This window comes from Sus scrofa, chromosome 4 (genome assembly GCF_054392235.1).
Source record: "Sus scrofa isolate SSC_HxYL_T2T_F1_AM1 chromosome 4, Sscrofa_HxYL_maternal_Yorkshire_Landrace_v2.0, whole genome shotgun sequence".
Classification (NCBI taxonomy): Eukaryota; Metazoa; Chordata; class Mammalia; order Artiodactyla; family Suidae; genus Sus; species Sus scrofa.
Window position 1 is genome coordinate 109,076,303 of NC_139386.1, and position 14,868 is coordinate 109,091,170.

Below are 14,868 nucleotides of genomic sequence, written 5' to 3' on the forward strand. Positions count from 1 at the left end.
CTGTCCAGGGTCCCTTCCACCCAGACATATACCTGGAGAAAGGGCACCGGCAGGAGAGGAGAGGGAGAGTGGTCAGGATGTTCCTGCAACAGTGCAGGAGCTGTAAGGTCTGCCCTCATCTTTATCCCTAATGCGAAAGAGTTGGAGGATCTAAGATAGAATTGCCTTAGAGGAGTGCCTGTCATGGCGCAGTGGTTAACGAATCCGACTAAGAACCATGAGGTTGCGGGTTCGATCCCTGGCCTTGCTCAGTGGGTTAAGGATCCGGCGTTGCCATGAGCTGTGGTGTAGGTTGCAGATGTGGCTTGGATCCCACATTGCTGTGGCTCTGGCGTAGGCTGGTGGCTACAGCTCTGATTAGACCCCTAGCCTGGGAACCTCCATATGCCACAGGAGTGGCCCAAAAATGTCAAAAAAAGAAAAAAAAAAAAAAGAATTACCTTAGCGCCTGGGGAGCTTCCTGTCTGGGAGGCACGAAGAAGGGAGAGAGGGTTGCATGGGCTTCTGAGTGGTGAGGAAGGGGACTAGCCCAGCTTGTCTGGGCCGAGCAGGAGGGCCATACCCATCTGTGTCCGTCAGGAGAAGTCGGGAGTAGGGATGCTGGTCTAAGGGGTTGAGGGTGGCCCTCCTGTTGGGAGTCACGGGGGAACATGGCTGTTCCTCTGTTGGTCATTTTCGAGGAGGGGAGGTGGGAACCGAGTCAGCAGGGACAGGCTGCCGAGATCCGCCTGGGAGGGCCATTCATTACCTGAGCTGAAAGGAACAGACAGGAAGAGGCCATAAGCGGCAGACAGGGCACAGCACCGCGATGATTGAGGACAGTTGCAGGGCCCCTAACGTGGAGGGGAGGCAGTTAGCCAAGTCCCTTAGAATTGGGCCTCGGGAAGGCAGAAAACTAAAGAAGGGCATTCATTTTACCCCTAATAGGACATGCTTAGGAAGGCGAAAAATTACTGCGTGTCCTTTTAATGTCACACAGCAGTGTTGTGAAATCAGCCCCCCTGAGAGTCATCTGACGGTCTAGAGCAGTGGTCTCAAGGTCGGTCTGGAGATCTCAGGAGCTTGTGAGGTTAAAACAATTTTCACGGTCATATTAAGATGCTATTTGCCACCCATCCAGGGGCCCCCACATTGGATTATCAAAGGACAAGAAATAAATTCTTCTTTTTAGACACATACTCAGACTATATTTGCAGCCTCCCTGTGGTTGGGTTGGCCCTGTGACCGAGCTCTAGGCCATAGGCAGAAGCAATGCCCTGCACTCCCACACCTGGCCTGCAAGTCCTCCCATGTTCTTCCCCACTCTGGCTGGTTGGAATGAAATAGGCTCCCCTTCTCCCGCTTGCTCATCACCAGGGCAATTGTGGGAACAGCCTGTTGACAATGGCAGAGAAAGAGGCTGGATCCTAGACTCCCTCCTTAGGGGAAAGCCACCCATACAGGAGCCTCACATTGGATAAAAAGAGACAAGAAATAAACTTTTATTGTGTTAAACCACTGAGCCTTGAGGGTTTATCTGTTACTAATACAATGAGCTCCACAATATGAAGACGGAGGCCACTTATCTAGAGCTAACTGCTGTTGTCAAATTCAATGCATGGCAAATGTAATCTGACAAATCCCTCATTTGTTTGGCAGCCCTTCAGGTTTTGACATCAGCTGTTATTGTGCTGCATGACAACTAGGCATCAATAATAAACATTTCACACACACACACACACACACACACACACACACACACACGGTTGTAATAGCTTTTGCTTTTTAAAAGACAAACTAATTTCCTACTCTTTTCCTCCTCCAGTACCTGCGCTTGGCATCAGTCAAAAAATTGCTTCTGATACTATGTACATTATCATCTTTAAAACCGTGGCATTAATAGGCATCTATTATCTAGAAGAAGGTGGGGGTTGATGACCCCGCTGTGGTCTAGGCTGCGAGGGGTCGAAGAATATGCCACCCTCAAATATGCCACATTGGCACAAGGATTATTTTGAGTTGAAGGCAATTGAAAAGAAGCAGATAGAGGAAAAGCTCTCTACCCTCCCTCTTTTTGCCCCAAAGCTGGACATAAATTTGAAAAAGTGCCCCCCTCCCGTCTACTAGGAAAGGCAGAGGTTAACCACCAGAAATAACTGGAGACTCTTATCAGCCCAGAGGCCAGCACCAAAGGAATCTGCATTACCACCTCTGCAAAAACCAGCCCTTATCGACTATCACTTTCCCCATATTTGCCTTCCAGCAATTTCCCACCCCTAGAAGCTCAAAATCCTTTCCCTTGTTACTTCTCTCAAAGTTTATTGTTCTCTTAAGATGCTATATAAGCCCCCTCGTGCCCCCTCGATGAGTTATCACTGAGCAGTCCCACATGCACGCGGAATGCACATACTGGTAAACTGCTGTTTCTTTTTCTCTTGTTAATCTGTCTTTTGTCAGTCTGATTTGCAGAGCCCCAGACAAATGAATATAAGACAGGTAGAGGAAAAAACAGTGTTTCCTCCCCTATGACTAAAACTTAACTTCAGGGCTGGGCTCCCCTCTGCATGCTGGGGAGAGACAAAGTGGAGCCTAAGAAAACATCACCCAGGATGGAGAAGGGGTTCCAAACTGCCATCTGGGAGATGGCCAAGGGACGGAGAGAAAAAGAAAATTCCAGGAAGATGTGGTAACTGTCTTAACCTATTTGAAAGGCTGTCATGTTGAAGAGGGATTAGATTTATACTTGGGCCCCAAGGGGCGGAAACAGAACCAACTGACTGAAAGCTCCCAGTGAGAAATATTTCAACAAAGAACTTTCTAACAGGGCAAGGATATCCATACATGGAAATGACTCTAGTGTGAAGAAGGAAGTTACCGCTGATTTAAAGGACGAAAGGGGAGGGAGAAAAGAAGGAGAGAAAAAGCAGGCTTCTGTACAGAAGTAACAACACACTCTGGTTTCATTTGAAGGTTAGAAGTAGTTTTCTGCCTTGGGTTAATTTCGAGGCAGACTACTTCATTGTTCAGAGCTGAGAAACACCACTAAAGAAGCTTTGATTATGCAAATAGAGAACAATGACCCTTTTCTAGAATAACAGGTTTGAAGCTAAACAGCTTCAGCACAGGAGCTAAACGACACTGCATAATAATGAAAAATATTTTTCTTTTTTTCTTTTTTTTTTTTTTTTGGCGTGTATGGGAAAATTTGCATCTCTATGAATTGAGATTCTGGAAGAAAAACGTTTCTTTCCGAAACGTGGACTTGGACTCCATGCACTATTTACCTATTATGATTTGTCCCTGTGGAGGCGTGAATGTGTTTTGCTTCAGCAGTTGCTCAGGGCTCAGAAGAGGGTAGGAGGGCCAGACCAGCCTGCCTTCACCCTGAGCTGGAGACACAGTTCAGACTATTTATGTCCCACTCACTCTCCAGGAATGAGGGAACCAGATGTGGACCAAGTACTGGTGGAGAATGTTTAGGTTTTGATGGATTCCCTTGGAGGCTCTAGGGCAGTGTTCCTCAGAGCCAGATCCAAGGATAGATATATATTCCATTTAAAGAATAACTATTAAACAAACATCTCTGTGATCAATCAGTTGTCAGAATAGAGCACGGATTTCACAATCAAGTACCCTGCTGTCTTCCAATGGCAGCTTCTCTTTCTCCCAGGGACGAACCATCATGATGAGTTTTTGATGATCGTTTTCATTGCTTGTCTTTATAGTTTTAACATCTGTGTATTCCTAAAGACCATTTTCTTAGCTTTGCCTGGTGTTGAACTTTAATTGGTTCATAGTCTATGAATCCTTCTTTGATCGGCTCTCGTGATTCATCTATGTTGATGTCTGTTGCTGTGTTTCATTCCTTTCCCATGCATTAGCATTCTGCATACTGCCACCCACCTGATCAAGTAGGCCACCAACAAGAAGGGTCCATGGAGCCTGGAGTCATCGGAGCCAATAGAACAAGACAGTCGGGTCAGAAGCAAAGGGAAACTTTATTCTTTGATCAAAAAATGGAGAGGTGTGAGCTCCTCCGCTAGCCTCAGTGCTCTCCTGATAGGCTGTGGGTGGGGCTGATTTATGGGGATCTCGGCGAGGGGGCGGGGCGAGGGGGCGGAGCTCTTCTGGGGCAGGCACAGGCGCAGGCGCAGGCGCAGGCGTGTTGCCCCAGATCCCAGTGCCCACCGCGTCTCGCTGCTTGGCCCGGCCGGCAGCCATCTTGAACCAAGCACTGTGCACGCGCCGGAGCTGAGGAGGCAGCGCGGCCAATCTGCCCTGGGAACTCCCGTGTGAGGTGCCTGGTGTGAGGCCTCTGCACGTGGCTCCCTGTAAGCAAATGAAACCACACTAAGCACCACGGGAAAAAAAGGTTAGACTTTTTTTTATTATCCAGGTTCTGTCTTAATTTCCAGAGCGTTGTTCGTGGGCTTTGCCGGTGGCAAATCCCTGATCTCCTTTTGTCCACCTCCTAGGCCTTGAGGGGCGCTGAGGGGTACGGGTCAGGCTTCTGTAGCTGCTTCCTGCTGCCTTGGGGCGTCGTCTTAACTCCGAGTAGAGGAGCAGAACTTCTCCCAGCCGCCCTTTAGATGTGTGTGATGGTCACCAGGCCTTGGCCCTGACTGTTCGCATCCCTGAGAAACCGTTGTTTGCTAACTTTTTGGAGACAAAGGGAAAAAACGTAGGTCTCCGGGTCTTCTGCCTGTAGGCACAAGGGTGCCCTGATGTGGAGGCTCCCCGCCGTGACTGAATATCCCTGGTCACACGTTGTTGGTTTTTGGAAGAGAAGCTTCAGCTCAGAGAGCGGTTCACACAAGTAGTCGGGGAGTCTGTTGCCCCAGGCTATTTCTCTGGAGGTCGGGGCTGGGGCCCTTCACTTGAGCATGTTGTCCCCACAAGTGATCCCTGCAACTTCAGGGCACAGGAGGTGGTTAGGATCACGGAATGGCGTCCGTTCCACTGAGGAGCGAGCTGACCTGGAGGCTGCCAGTTTTCCAGGGTTTTCCATTCACCCAGTCTCCTGACTGGAAAGGGTGGAAAGCCAGGTGGGTGGGTGCAGACAGTACCCATTACCAGTCCATGAGGCCTTCATGGTTTCTCCTACCTGGAGGGCAGACTTGAGTTGTTCCATTTCAAGGGGGCTAAGGTGTTCCTTCTCTCCGGTTCGGGAAGTGGGTCTACCATAGAGGAGTTCAAGTGTGTTTAACTTGAACTTACGCCTTGAGGCTAACTGCATGTGGAGCAGGGCAATCAGAAGCAACTTCATCCAGTTTTCTTGAGTTTCCTGACACAGCTTGGCTAAGGCTATGTCAAGGCATGATGGCATCTCTCTACCCTCTCTGTGACCAGGGGCTCCAGGTTGAGAGCAAGGTCCGTTTTATGCCCAGGGCACTCCTTACACCTTTGTCACTTGAGACACAAATGCTCGACCATTGTTGCTTTGTAGGGATCCTGGGAGCCTAAACATGAGGATTATATCTTTTAGTAATGCCTTAGCCACTTCAGCTGCCCTTTTGGTTCTAACGGGGAATGATTCTATCCACCCAGAAAAAGTGCCCACTGGCACCAATGCGTACCTGAAATTGCCTGGTACTCTCTGCATGACAGTGAAGTCAATCCGCCCATCTTCTCAGGATATGTCCCTCTGGTCTCGACCTTATCTTGGGGTGTCCGGGGGATCTGGTGTTGGGGCTGTTCATTGTGCAGTTGGGGCCAGTCTCAGCTGACTGATTATACTTTTGTTTGTTTGTTTGTTTGTTTAGGGCCAAACCTGAGGCACATGGAGGTTCCCAGGCTAAGGGTTGAATTGGAGCTGTAACTGCTGGCCTACACCACAGCCACAGCAATGCCAGATCCTTAACCCACTGAGCAAGGCCAGGGATCGAACCTGCATCCTCATGGATACTAGTCGGATTTGTTAACCGCAGGGCCATGACAGAAACTCCTGATTATACTTTTTATGTCCAGAGTTACCATGACCTGAACTAACCAGTTATACATGACTTCCCTCCTGTACGAGTTCCTTGATGAGCACCCTGATGTCTTGACGAGCTGCAGTTTGGGGAAAGAAGCATTGCCCATGTTCATTAACTAGTCATTCATAGCCTCCTAGACCTCTACTGAAGCCCCATTTTCAGGCTTTGTCTAATCCTTCCTTTGTATTGATTAGGGTATAATTGGATGGATCTGGCCTTCGAGGTATGAGGGGTAGCTACTGAGTTACTGATTCTAGGGTTACCCTTTGGCATGTTCATCCACCTTGTTGCTTCCCTTTATTACTTCTCCATCCCCCTTTGATGACCCCTGCAGTGAGTCTCTGCCATGTTCTTTGAAACTGCTTCTAAGAACTTCAGTATGCTTAAGCCGTGTTTCCCCGTTTGTTCTCTGCAGTCAGTGTACCTTTTTCCTTCCCAAAAGCCCTATGTGTGTGTCAATGCATATCCATACTGGGAATTTGTGTAAACATTTAAGATCCTTCCTGTCCTGGAGTTCTCATTGTGGCTCAGCAGGAACAAACCCAACTAGTAACCATGAGGACTCAGATTCAATCCCTGACCTCGCTCAGTGGGTTAAGGATCCAGCGTTGCCATGAGCTATGGTATAGGTCACAGACATGGCTCAGATCTGGCATTGCTGTGGCTGTGGTTTAGGCTGGCGACTGCAGCTCCAGTTCAACCCATAGCCTGGGGCCTTCCGTATGCTAGTGGTGTGACCCTAAAAAGCAAAAAAAAAAAAAAAAAAAAAGAAAGAAAGAAAGAAAAGAAAAGAAGAAAGGACCATACCATCTGGGTCAATGAAATTTGTTACCAAACCTTTATAATCAAGCCCCTAAGAGTTCTCCTGGGGAGTGTCTTTCAAGCCAATGGAATGAGAGTTTGGTTCAGAAGCAAAGGAAAGCTTTATTCTTTGATCAAAGAATGGAGAAATGTGAACCTGCGCTCTAGAGCACATGCTCTCCCAAAAGGCCATGGGCGGGGCTGCTTTATAAGGTTCTTGTCAGTGCACATGTGCGTCCGTGTGTGTGAAGTTCGTGCAGATCAGTTGCAGCTGTACTGCCCACGGTGCTCCAGGTTGCAGTGCTGGGCTCAGCAGCTCTACACATACTCTCTGGAGCTGAGATGTTATACACAGATGTCTTGCACTAGAAACTGATCTGGAGTGCTGGGTGCAAAGACTCTTTGAGTCAGTGAAACTAGACTAAGCACAAAGGAAAAGAAAAAAGTTACTGGGAGTTCCTGTCGTGGCTCAGTGGTTAACGAATCCGACTAGGAACCGTGAGGTTGCGGGTTTGATCCCTGGCCTTGCTCAGTGGGTTAAGGATCCGGCGTTGCCGTGAACTGTGGTGTAGGTTGCAGACGTGGCTCGGATCCCTCTTTGCTGTGGCTGTGGCGTAGGCTGGCAGCTATGGCTCTGATTTGACCCCTAGCCTGGGAACCTCCATATGCCGCAGAAGCGGCCCAAGAAATGGCAAAAAAAAAAAAAAGAAAGAAAGAAAGAAAAAAGTTACTTTATTTTACTACCTAGGTTTTATTTTTATTTTTAGGTTTTATTTTTATTTCCTGTAAATTGTAAATGGGCTTTGCCGGTGACAATACCACAATTTATTTGTCCAGTTTCCCTTTGATGGGCATTTGGGTTATTTCTGATTTTTTGTTATTAAGATATTGGTGCTTGGAATTTCTTGTTCATGTTTTCGGATGCACATATGCAAGGGTTTTTCTATGTAAGTAGTTCTCAAAGTATGATTCCAGCATCAGATCACTTGGGAACTTGTTAGGGAGAATGTTGACTTCCCCTCCAGACATACTGACTCAGAAATGCTGGGAGAGAGTGCCAGGAATCTGTTTTAACAAGCCTCCCCAGGTGTGCTCATGGCAAAGCAATGTTTGAGAATCATGCTTTCAGGTAGGTATATAGGAGTGAAATTGCTAGGTTCATGTTTAAGTTGGGTAAATAAAGTCAATCTGTTTTCCAAAATGACCATGCCAACTTACACTTTACCAGCTCTTTTATGAGAGTCCTTGATATTGCATACTCTGTCAACACTTGGCTTTGTCAGTCTTCTTGCTTTAGCTATTCTGGTGAGTATGAAGTGATATTTTGTCTTTTTTTTTTTTTTTTGTCTTTTTGCCATTTCTTTGGGCACATGGAGGTTCCCAGGCTAGGGGTCTAATCAGAGCTGTAGCCACTGGCCTATTCCAGAGCCACAGCAACGCGGGATCCGAGCTGCGTCTGCAACCTACACCACAGCTCACGGCAACGCCGGATCCTTAACCCACTGAGCAAGGCCAGGGATCAAACCCGCAACCTCATGGTTCCTAGTTGGATTCGTTAACCACTGTGCCATGATGGGAACTCCTGTCTTTTTTTTTTGGCTGTGCCTGCAGCATACAGAAGTTCGCAGGCCAGGGATTAAACCTGTGCCACAGCAGCGACCTGAGCCGCCTGCTGTAATATGCTGTTATCCTTAACCCACTGTGCAGCAAAGGAACTCCTGTCATGGTTCTAATTTGCATTTCGCTTTTTAATAATGAGATTGAAGAATGTGTGATTCAGAGCTCCAACAGGAGAAAGATGGCATTCTTAACTTAATCAACCTAGGATAATTTTGTGTGTGTGTGTGTGTGTGTGTGTGTGTGTGTGTGTGTGTATAGGATAGTTTAATATAGGGAATACTGGAGATAATACTGGAGATAATATTGAAACTCAAGGCTAGCAATCAAAAAAGTAGAGTTCCATTGAGCAGGCCACCTTCAGAGGAGCATTGATCTTTGCAGAATATAGCTAGTCAAGGTAATTGCTCTCGGGAAGGGAAACAGTGGATAAATACCCTGTCCTCAACTCTCTTCCTTTTTTTGAACTCCTCTGGGACTTCTCCCAGGAATCAGGTATTTGATGAATGTGGAGGAGCAAACAAAAGACATCTAATCTGGTATAAACTTCTTTTTCTTTCTTTCTTTTCTTTTCATTTCTTTTTTGCCACACCCTCAACATGTGGAAGTTCCTGGGCCAGGAATCGAACCCATGGCTCAGTAGCAACCCAGGTCACTGCAGTGGCAATGCCAGATAGTTCACCTGCTGAGCCGTAAGGGAATTCCATACGGTTTTAACCATTTGAGGTTCTTTTTTTGTGGGGAAAAGAGTGCTTATTCAAGACTTTGGTAGTTTTTTTTTTTTTTTTTTTTTTTTCACCACCTTTTTTTATTGATTTGTAGGCATTTAAATATTCTGGGTTTTTTTGTTTGTTTTAGTTTTGCCTATGTTTGACTTAATTTTTTAATTTTTAAAAAACGTTTATTATAGTTGATTCACAATGTTCTGTCAATTTCTGCTTTACAGCAAAGTTACCCAGTTATACATATATTTACATTCTTTTTCTCACATTATCCTCCATCATGTTCCATCACAAGTGCCTGGATATAGTTCCCTGTGCCATACAACAGGGTCTCATTGCTTATCATTCCAAATGCAACAGTTTGCATCTACTAACCCCAAACTCCCAGTCCATCCCACTTCCTCCCCCTACCCCTTGGCAGCCACAGGTCTGTTGTCCAAGTCCATGAGTTTGTTTCTTTTTTGTAGATAGGTTTGTTTGTGCCATGTATTAGATTCCATATATTATATATGTGATATCATATTGTATTTGTCTTTCTCTTCTGACTTACTTCACTTAGTATGAGAATCTATAGTTCCATTCATGTTGCTGCAAATGGCATTATTTTGTTCTTTTTTATGGCTGAGTAGTATTCCATTGTGTATATGTACCACATCTTCCTAATCCATTCATATGTCAGTGGACATTTAGGTTGTTTCCATTCAGGGCATGGAATATAGGGGTACATGTATCTTTTTGAATGAAAATTTTCTGCAGGAATATTCTGAATTTGTATGCTTTGTCAATGTATCTATATATTTTCTTATTATAAATCACACTATTACCTCACTGTAGCTTAAAGCTTTTGCTCTTTTAATGGTATCTCTTCATAAACAGAAATTCTTAATTTAATTTTATTGTTGTTATTTTTATTATTGCTTTTTAGGGCCACTCTTGAGGCATATGGAAGTTCCCAGGCTAGGGGTCGAATCGGAGCTACAGCTGCCAGCCTTCAAAACAGCCACAGCAACATCAGATCCAAGCCGCATCAGTGACCTACACCACACCTCAAGGCAATGCCAGATGCTTAACCCATTGACTGAGGCCAGGGTTACTAGTTGGATTTGTTTCTGCTGAACCATTATGGGAACTCCAGAAATTCTTAATTTTATTGTAGTCTCATTTATCAACAACTTTTTTTGTGGTTACTGCTCTCTGTGTCCTATGTTAAAAATATTTACTAACTTGAGGTCATGAAGGTATTCTCCTTTATTAATTTCTAGAAGATTTTTTTACATTTCACACATGGATACAAAGTTGACTTACCTAGAGTTTTCAACTTTATCACAGCAAATGTCCAAATATGTACAAGTCTGTTCCTGGCCTCTCTTTTCTGTCATTGCAGCAACATCACAATATCTTGACTGCTGTACATTATATAATAAATCTTGATTGCAAGGAGAGCAAATCTTTACAGTTTGTTCTTCAAGAAAGGTTAGGTTATCCTTCAGCCTTGCATTCTCATATAAATTTTAGAATGAGTCTGTCAAATTTCACCAATAATTCCTAACATACTCTTGTAATTTTTACTTAGATTGTACACATTTTTACAGTGTCAAATCTTATCTGTGAATATCGTATACTCCATTAATTTAGACATTTAATTTTTCTCAAAAATGTTTGTAGTTTCCTCTTTGTAAATATTTTTAAAGGTTTTGCAATTTTTTAAATTAAATATAGTCGATTTGTGATGTTGTGCCAATTTCTATTGTTCAGCAAAGTGACTCGATCATACATACATACAATTATATGTGTATATATATAATACATACAATTATATACTCATATATATGTGTGTATACATAAAATTTTCCATCATGGTCTATCCCCGGAGATTGGATCTAGCTCTCTCTGCTGTACAGTAGGATCTTATTGTCTATCCATTGTAAATGTAATAGTTTGCATCTTTTAACCCCAAACTCCCAGTCCATCCTTCTCTTTCCCTCCTTCTCTGTGTAAATCTTAAGTATCATTTTTAGATTTATAACTAGAGAGTTTGTATATTTTGATGTTATGTTTTAAGTTACGTGTTTTAAAACTCATGTTTGGGAGTTTCTGTTGTGGCTCAGCAGTAATAACTCCAACTAGTATCATGAGGATATGGGTTCAACCCCTGGTCTTGCTCAGTGGGTTAAAGGATCCAGCATTGCCATGAGCTGTGGTGTAGGTCGAAGACACGACTCAGATCCCATATTGCTGTGGCTGTGATGTAGGCCGGCAGCTGCAGCTCTGATTCAACCCCTAGTCTGAGAACTTCCATATGCTACAAGTTAGGCCCTAAAAAGGAAAAAAAAAAAAAAAGTTTGAATTCTGTTGCTGAAATATAAACAAGCAAAAGATTTTTGTTAGCAAGTTTGCTAATCTTCCCTAAAAATTCTAATTTAAATTTTTTGATTCTCTCTGTATATAAGCCTGTTACCTGTGAACAATGGCAATTTATTTCCTTTTTTCAATTCTTTCAACTTTCTTTTTCAGTCCTTTATTACACTGGATAGGCCCCTGTGTACAATGTTGAAAATAAATGATGATAATAAGCATTCTTATCTTATTCTATATATGCTGTGGTTAATTTCTAAAACACATTTTTTTTTTCTTTTTAAGTCTGCACTTGAGGCATATGGAAGTTCCCAGGCTAGGGGTTGAATCAGAGCAACAGCTGCCAGCCTGTGCCATAGCCACAGCAACGCCAGATCTGAACCTTATCTTCAACCTACACCACAGCTCATGGCAATGCCAGATCCCCAGCCCATTGAGTGAGGCCATGGATCAAACCCACATCCTCATGGATTCACTTTCCCTGCAGCACAGCAGGAACTCCTAAAATACGTTTTAGATTAAAGATCTTACTCTTGGTCTGCCAGAAGATATTTTTTAAGTAAAAAATTACAGGAGCTCTCATTGTGGTGCTACGAAAACGAATCTGACTAGGAACCATGAGGTTCGGGTTCAATCCCTGGCCTTGCTCAGTGGGTTAAGGATCCAGCTTTGCTGTGAGCTGTGGTGTAGGTCGCAGACATGGCTAAGATCTGTCATTATTGTGGCTGTGATGTAGGCTGGCTGCTACAGCTCTGATTAGACCCCTAGCCTGGGAACCTCCATATGCTGAAGGTGCAGCCCTAAAAAGACAAAAAGATACACACAAAAAAATTACAAACATGCTGAGTTTGATTAAGGGAGATAATCATTTGACTTTTCCTATTTTCTCTGTTAATTACATTTATTAATTTTTGAATGCTAAGCCAATTTGCATTCCCAAATAAACTCAATTTAGTTATACTGTGGTATCCTTTTTATATAATTGCCAAATTTGGTTTCCTAATATTTTCTCTGGGATTTTTATATCGATGTTTGTGAGATCAGCCTAATAGTTTTCTTTCTTATTATGTATTAGCCAAATAATCTTAGAATTAAGATTATGTTGGCCTCATACAATGAATTGAGGAGTATTCCCTGATTTTTTGGTCTCTGAATTTATACAATATTGACATTTTTTTGCCCTTCAATGATTGGTAAAAATTGCTGGTGAAGTTATCTGGGCCTGGAACTTTTTTGACAGAATATTTTCAATTATGGATTCAATTTCTATAGTAGTTTGTAACTATTAACATTTTTCCTTTCTTTTGGTAGGTTGTATTTTTCTAGGAATTTGTCTATTTCATAAAATGTTTCACATTTATTGGCATAAAGTTGTTCATAATATCTTCTTATTATCTAATTATCTTAAATTCTTTTAGGCTCTTCCATAGGAGCTCAGAGAAAGGAGAGTGAAGTCAGGGTATTTTTCCCCAATTCTCTTCCTATAGTGATGTCCCCTTTTTCATTCCTGATATTTATCTTTGCTCTCTCTCTCAAAAATCAGTCTTGCTAGTGGCTTAACAATTTTATTAATCTTTTCAAAACACTGACCTTTGATTCTGTTAACCATCTCTAGCATATGTTTGTCTTGAATTTCATGAATTTCTACTCTCACCTGTATTATTCTCCTTGTTTTACTTCACTTGAGTTCAACTGGCTGATCTTTCCTACTTTCTTGGGATGAATGTTAGCCTTTCCTTTATTCTAATGTATGCATTAAGAAATATAAATGTTCTTTTAAGAATGGTGTTAGCTTTGGCCCACAAATTATGATGTGTAGTCTTTATTATTATTATTAATTATTACTAAATATTTTGTAATTTTTTTGTGATTACGTCTTTTATCCATAGGTTATTTAGAATCAAATTGCTTCATTTTCAGAACACTTGGGGAATTTTTCTAGCTTTATTTTTGTTATTGTCTTAGTTACACTGTTGTGACTAGAGAACACTTTCTGCAAGATTTCACTTCATTGAAACTTGTTGAGTCTTGTCTTATGGCCAAACATATGGTCAATTTTTCTCAGTGTTTCCTGTGCAGTTAAAGAGAGTTTGGAGTTCCTGTCGTGGCACAGTGGTTAACGAATCCGACTAGGAACCATGCATGAGGTTGCGGGTGCGGTCCCTGCCCTTGCTCAGTGGGTTGACGATCCGGTGTTGCCATGAGCTGTGGTGCAGGTTGCAGACGCGGCTTGGATCCTGCGTTGCTGTGGCTCTGGTGTAGGCTGGTGGCTACGGCTCTGATTGGACCCCTAGCCTGGGAATCTCCATATGCCGTGGGAGTGGCCCAAGAAATAACCAAAAGACAAAAAAAAAAAAAAAGAGAAAGAATGTGTTTTCGGCAGATGTTGGTGCTATACTCTATGTATGTTAATTAGGTCAGTTTTGCTGATACTATTTTTTTGTATATGCTAAGCCCTTTATTTTTTTTAATCTGCTTGTTCTATCAGTACTGAAATAGGGTGTGTTAAAGTCTCCAACTATCATTGTGAGTTTGTCTATTTCTTCTTTTATATTCGTCAATTTGAGGCTGTTTTGTAGCTGCATTCAAACTTAAAATTTTATATCTTCTTGGTGGATTGAATTTTTTATCATTGTAAAGAGTATCTAAAAAAAAAGAGTATCTTTTTCTAGTAATGCTTTTTGCTTTACATTGTATATTTTTAACATAGTAACACTAACTTTCTTTTGGTTAGTTTTTATGTAGGATGTTTTTTTCCTGTCTTATTTCATTGAAACTTTCTGTAGCCTTAAGTTTAAGCAGTCTATCTAAAGTATTTTATTAAACCTGAAAGTCTTTGTTTTTTTTTTTTTGTTTTTTTTTTGCTATATTTTTTTTAGGGCCTCACCTGTGGCATATGGAAGTTCCCAGTCTAGGGGTCAAATCGAAACGGCAGCTGCTGGCCTATGCCACATCCATAGCAACACAGGATCTGAGCCATGTCTGTGACCTACACCACAGCTCATGGCAGCACCGGATCCTTAACCCACTGAGCAAGGCCAGGGGTCGAACCCACATCCTCATGGATCCTAGTCGGGTTCATTAACCGCTGAGCCATGAAGGGAGCTCCAGGTCTTTGTTTTTTTAACTGGAGTATTAATTCCATTTAATTTTATGTAATATATTCCTGTATATTTGTCCCGCCACCCTATATTCCTTTTAAATTTATTACTAGATAGTTTATACATATATCTGGGTACAATCTACATGTATTATTTAAATATCTTTTATTCTGTGTCCCAGCATTTCCACTCCTGAGTAATTTTGCTGAGAACTCATGCACAGGTCCATGAGGGCATGTGCAAGGATGTACATCATAGTATTGTGGCAAGAATTTGGAGGCAACTGTAGAAGCAAAACTGCTTCTTTGTCCTCATGCA

At 42.7% G+C, this 14,868-nt stretch overlaps 1 long non-coding RNA gene across 2 annotated transcripts in view; it reads left to right on the forward strand.

Moving 5' to 3' along the window:
- The first annotated feature begins 4,191 nt into the window (after positions 1 to 4,191).
- Positions 4,192 to 14,868, forward strand: part of LOC146404175 (uncharacterized) — a 73,148-nt gene continuing 62,471 nt past the window's right edge. The window contains exon 1 of one of the 2 annotated variants that reach the window (XR_014844383.1): positions 4,192 to 4,351. This is a non-coding gene — a long non-coding RNA (uncharacterized LOC146404175). The remainder of the gene's footprint in view (positions 4,352 to 14,868) is intronic. The other variant, XR_014844382.1, reaches the window with a different exon arrangement.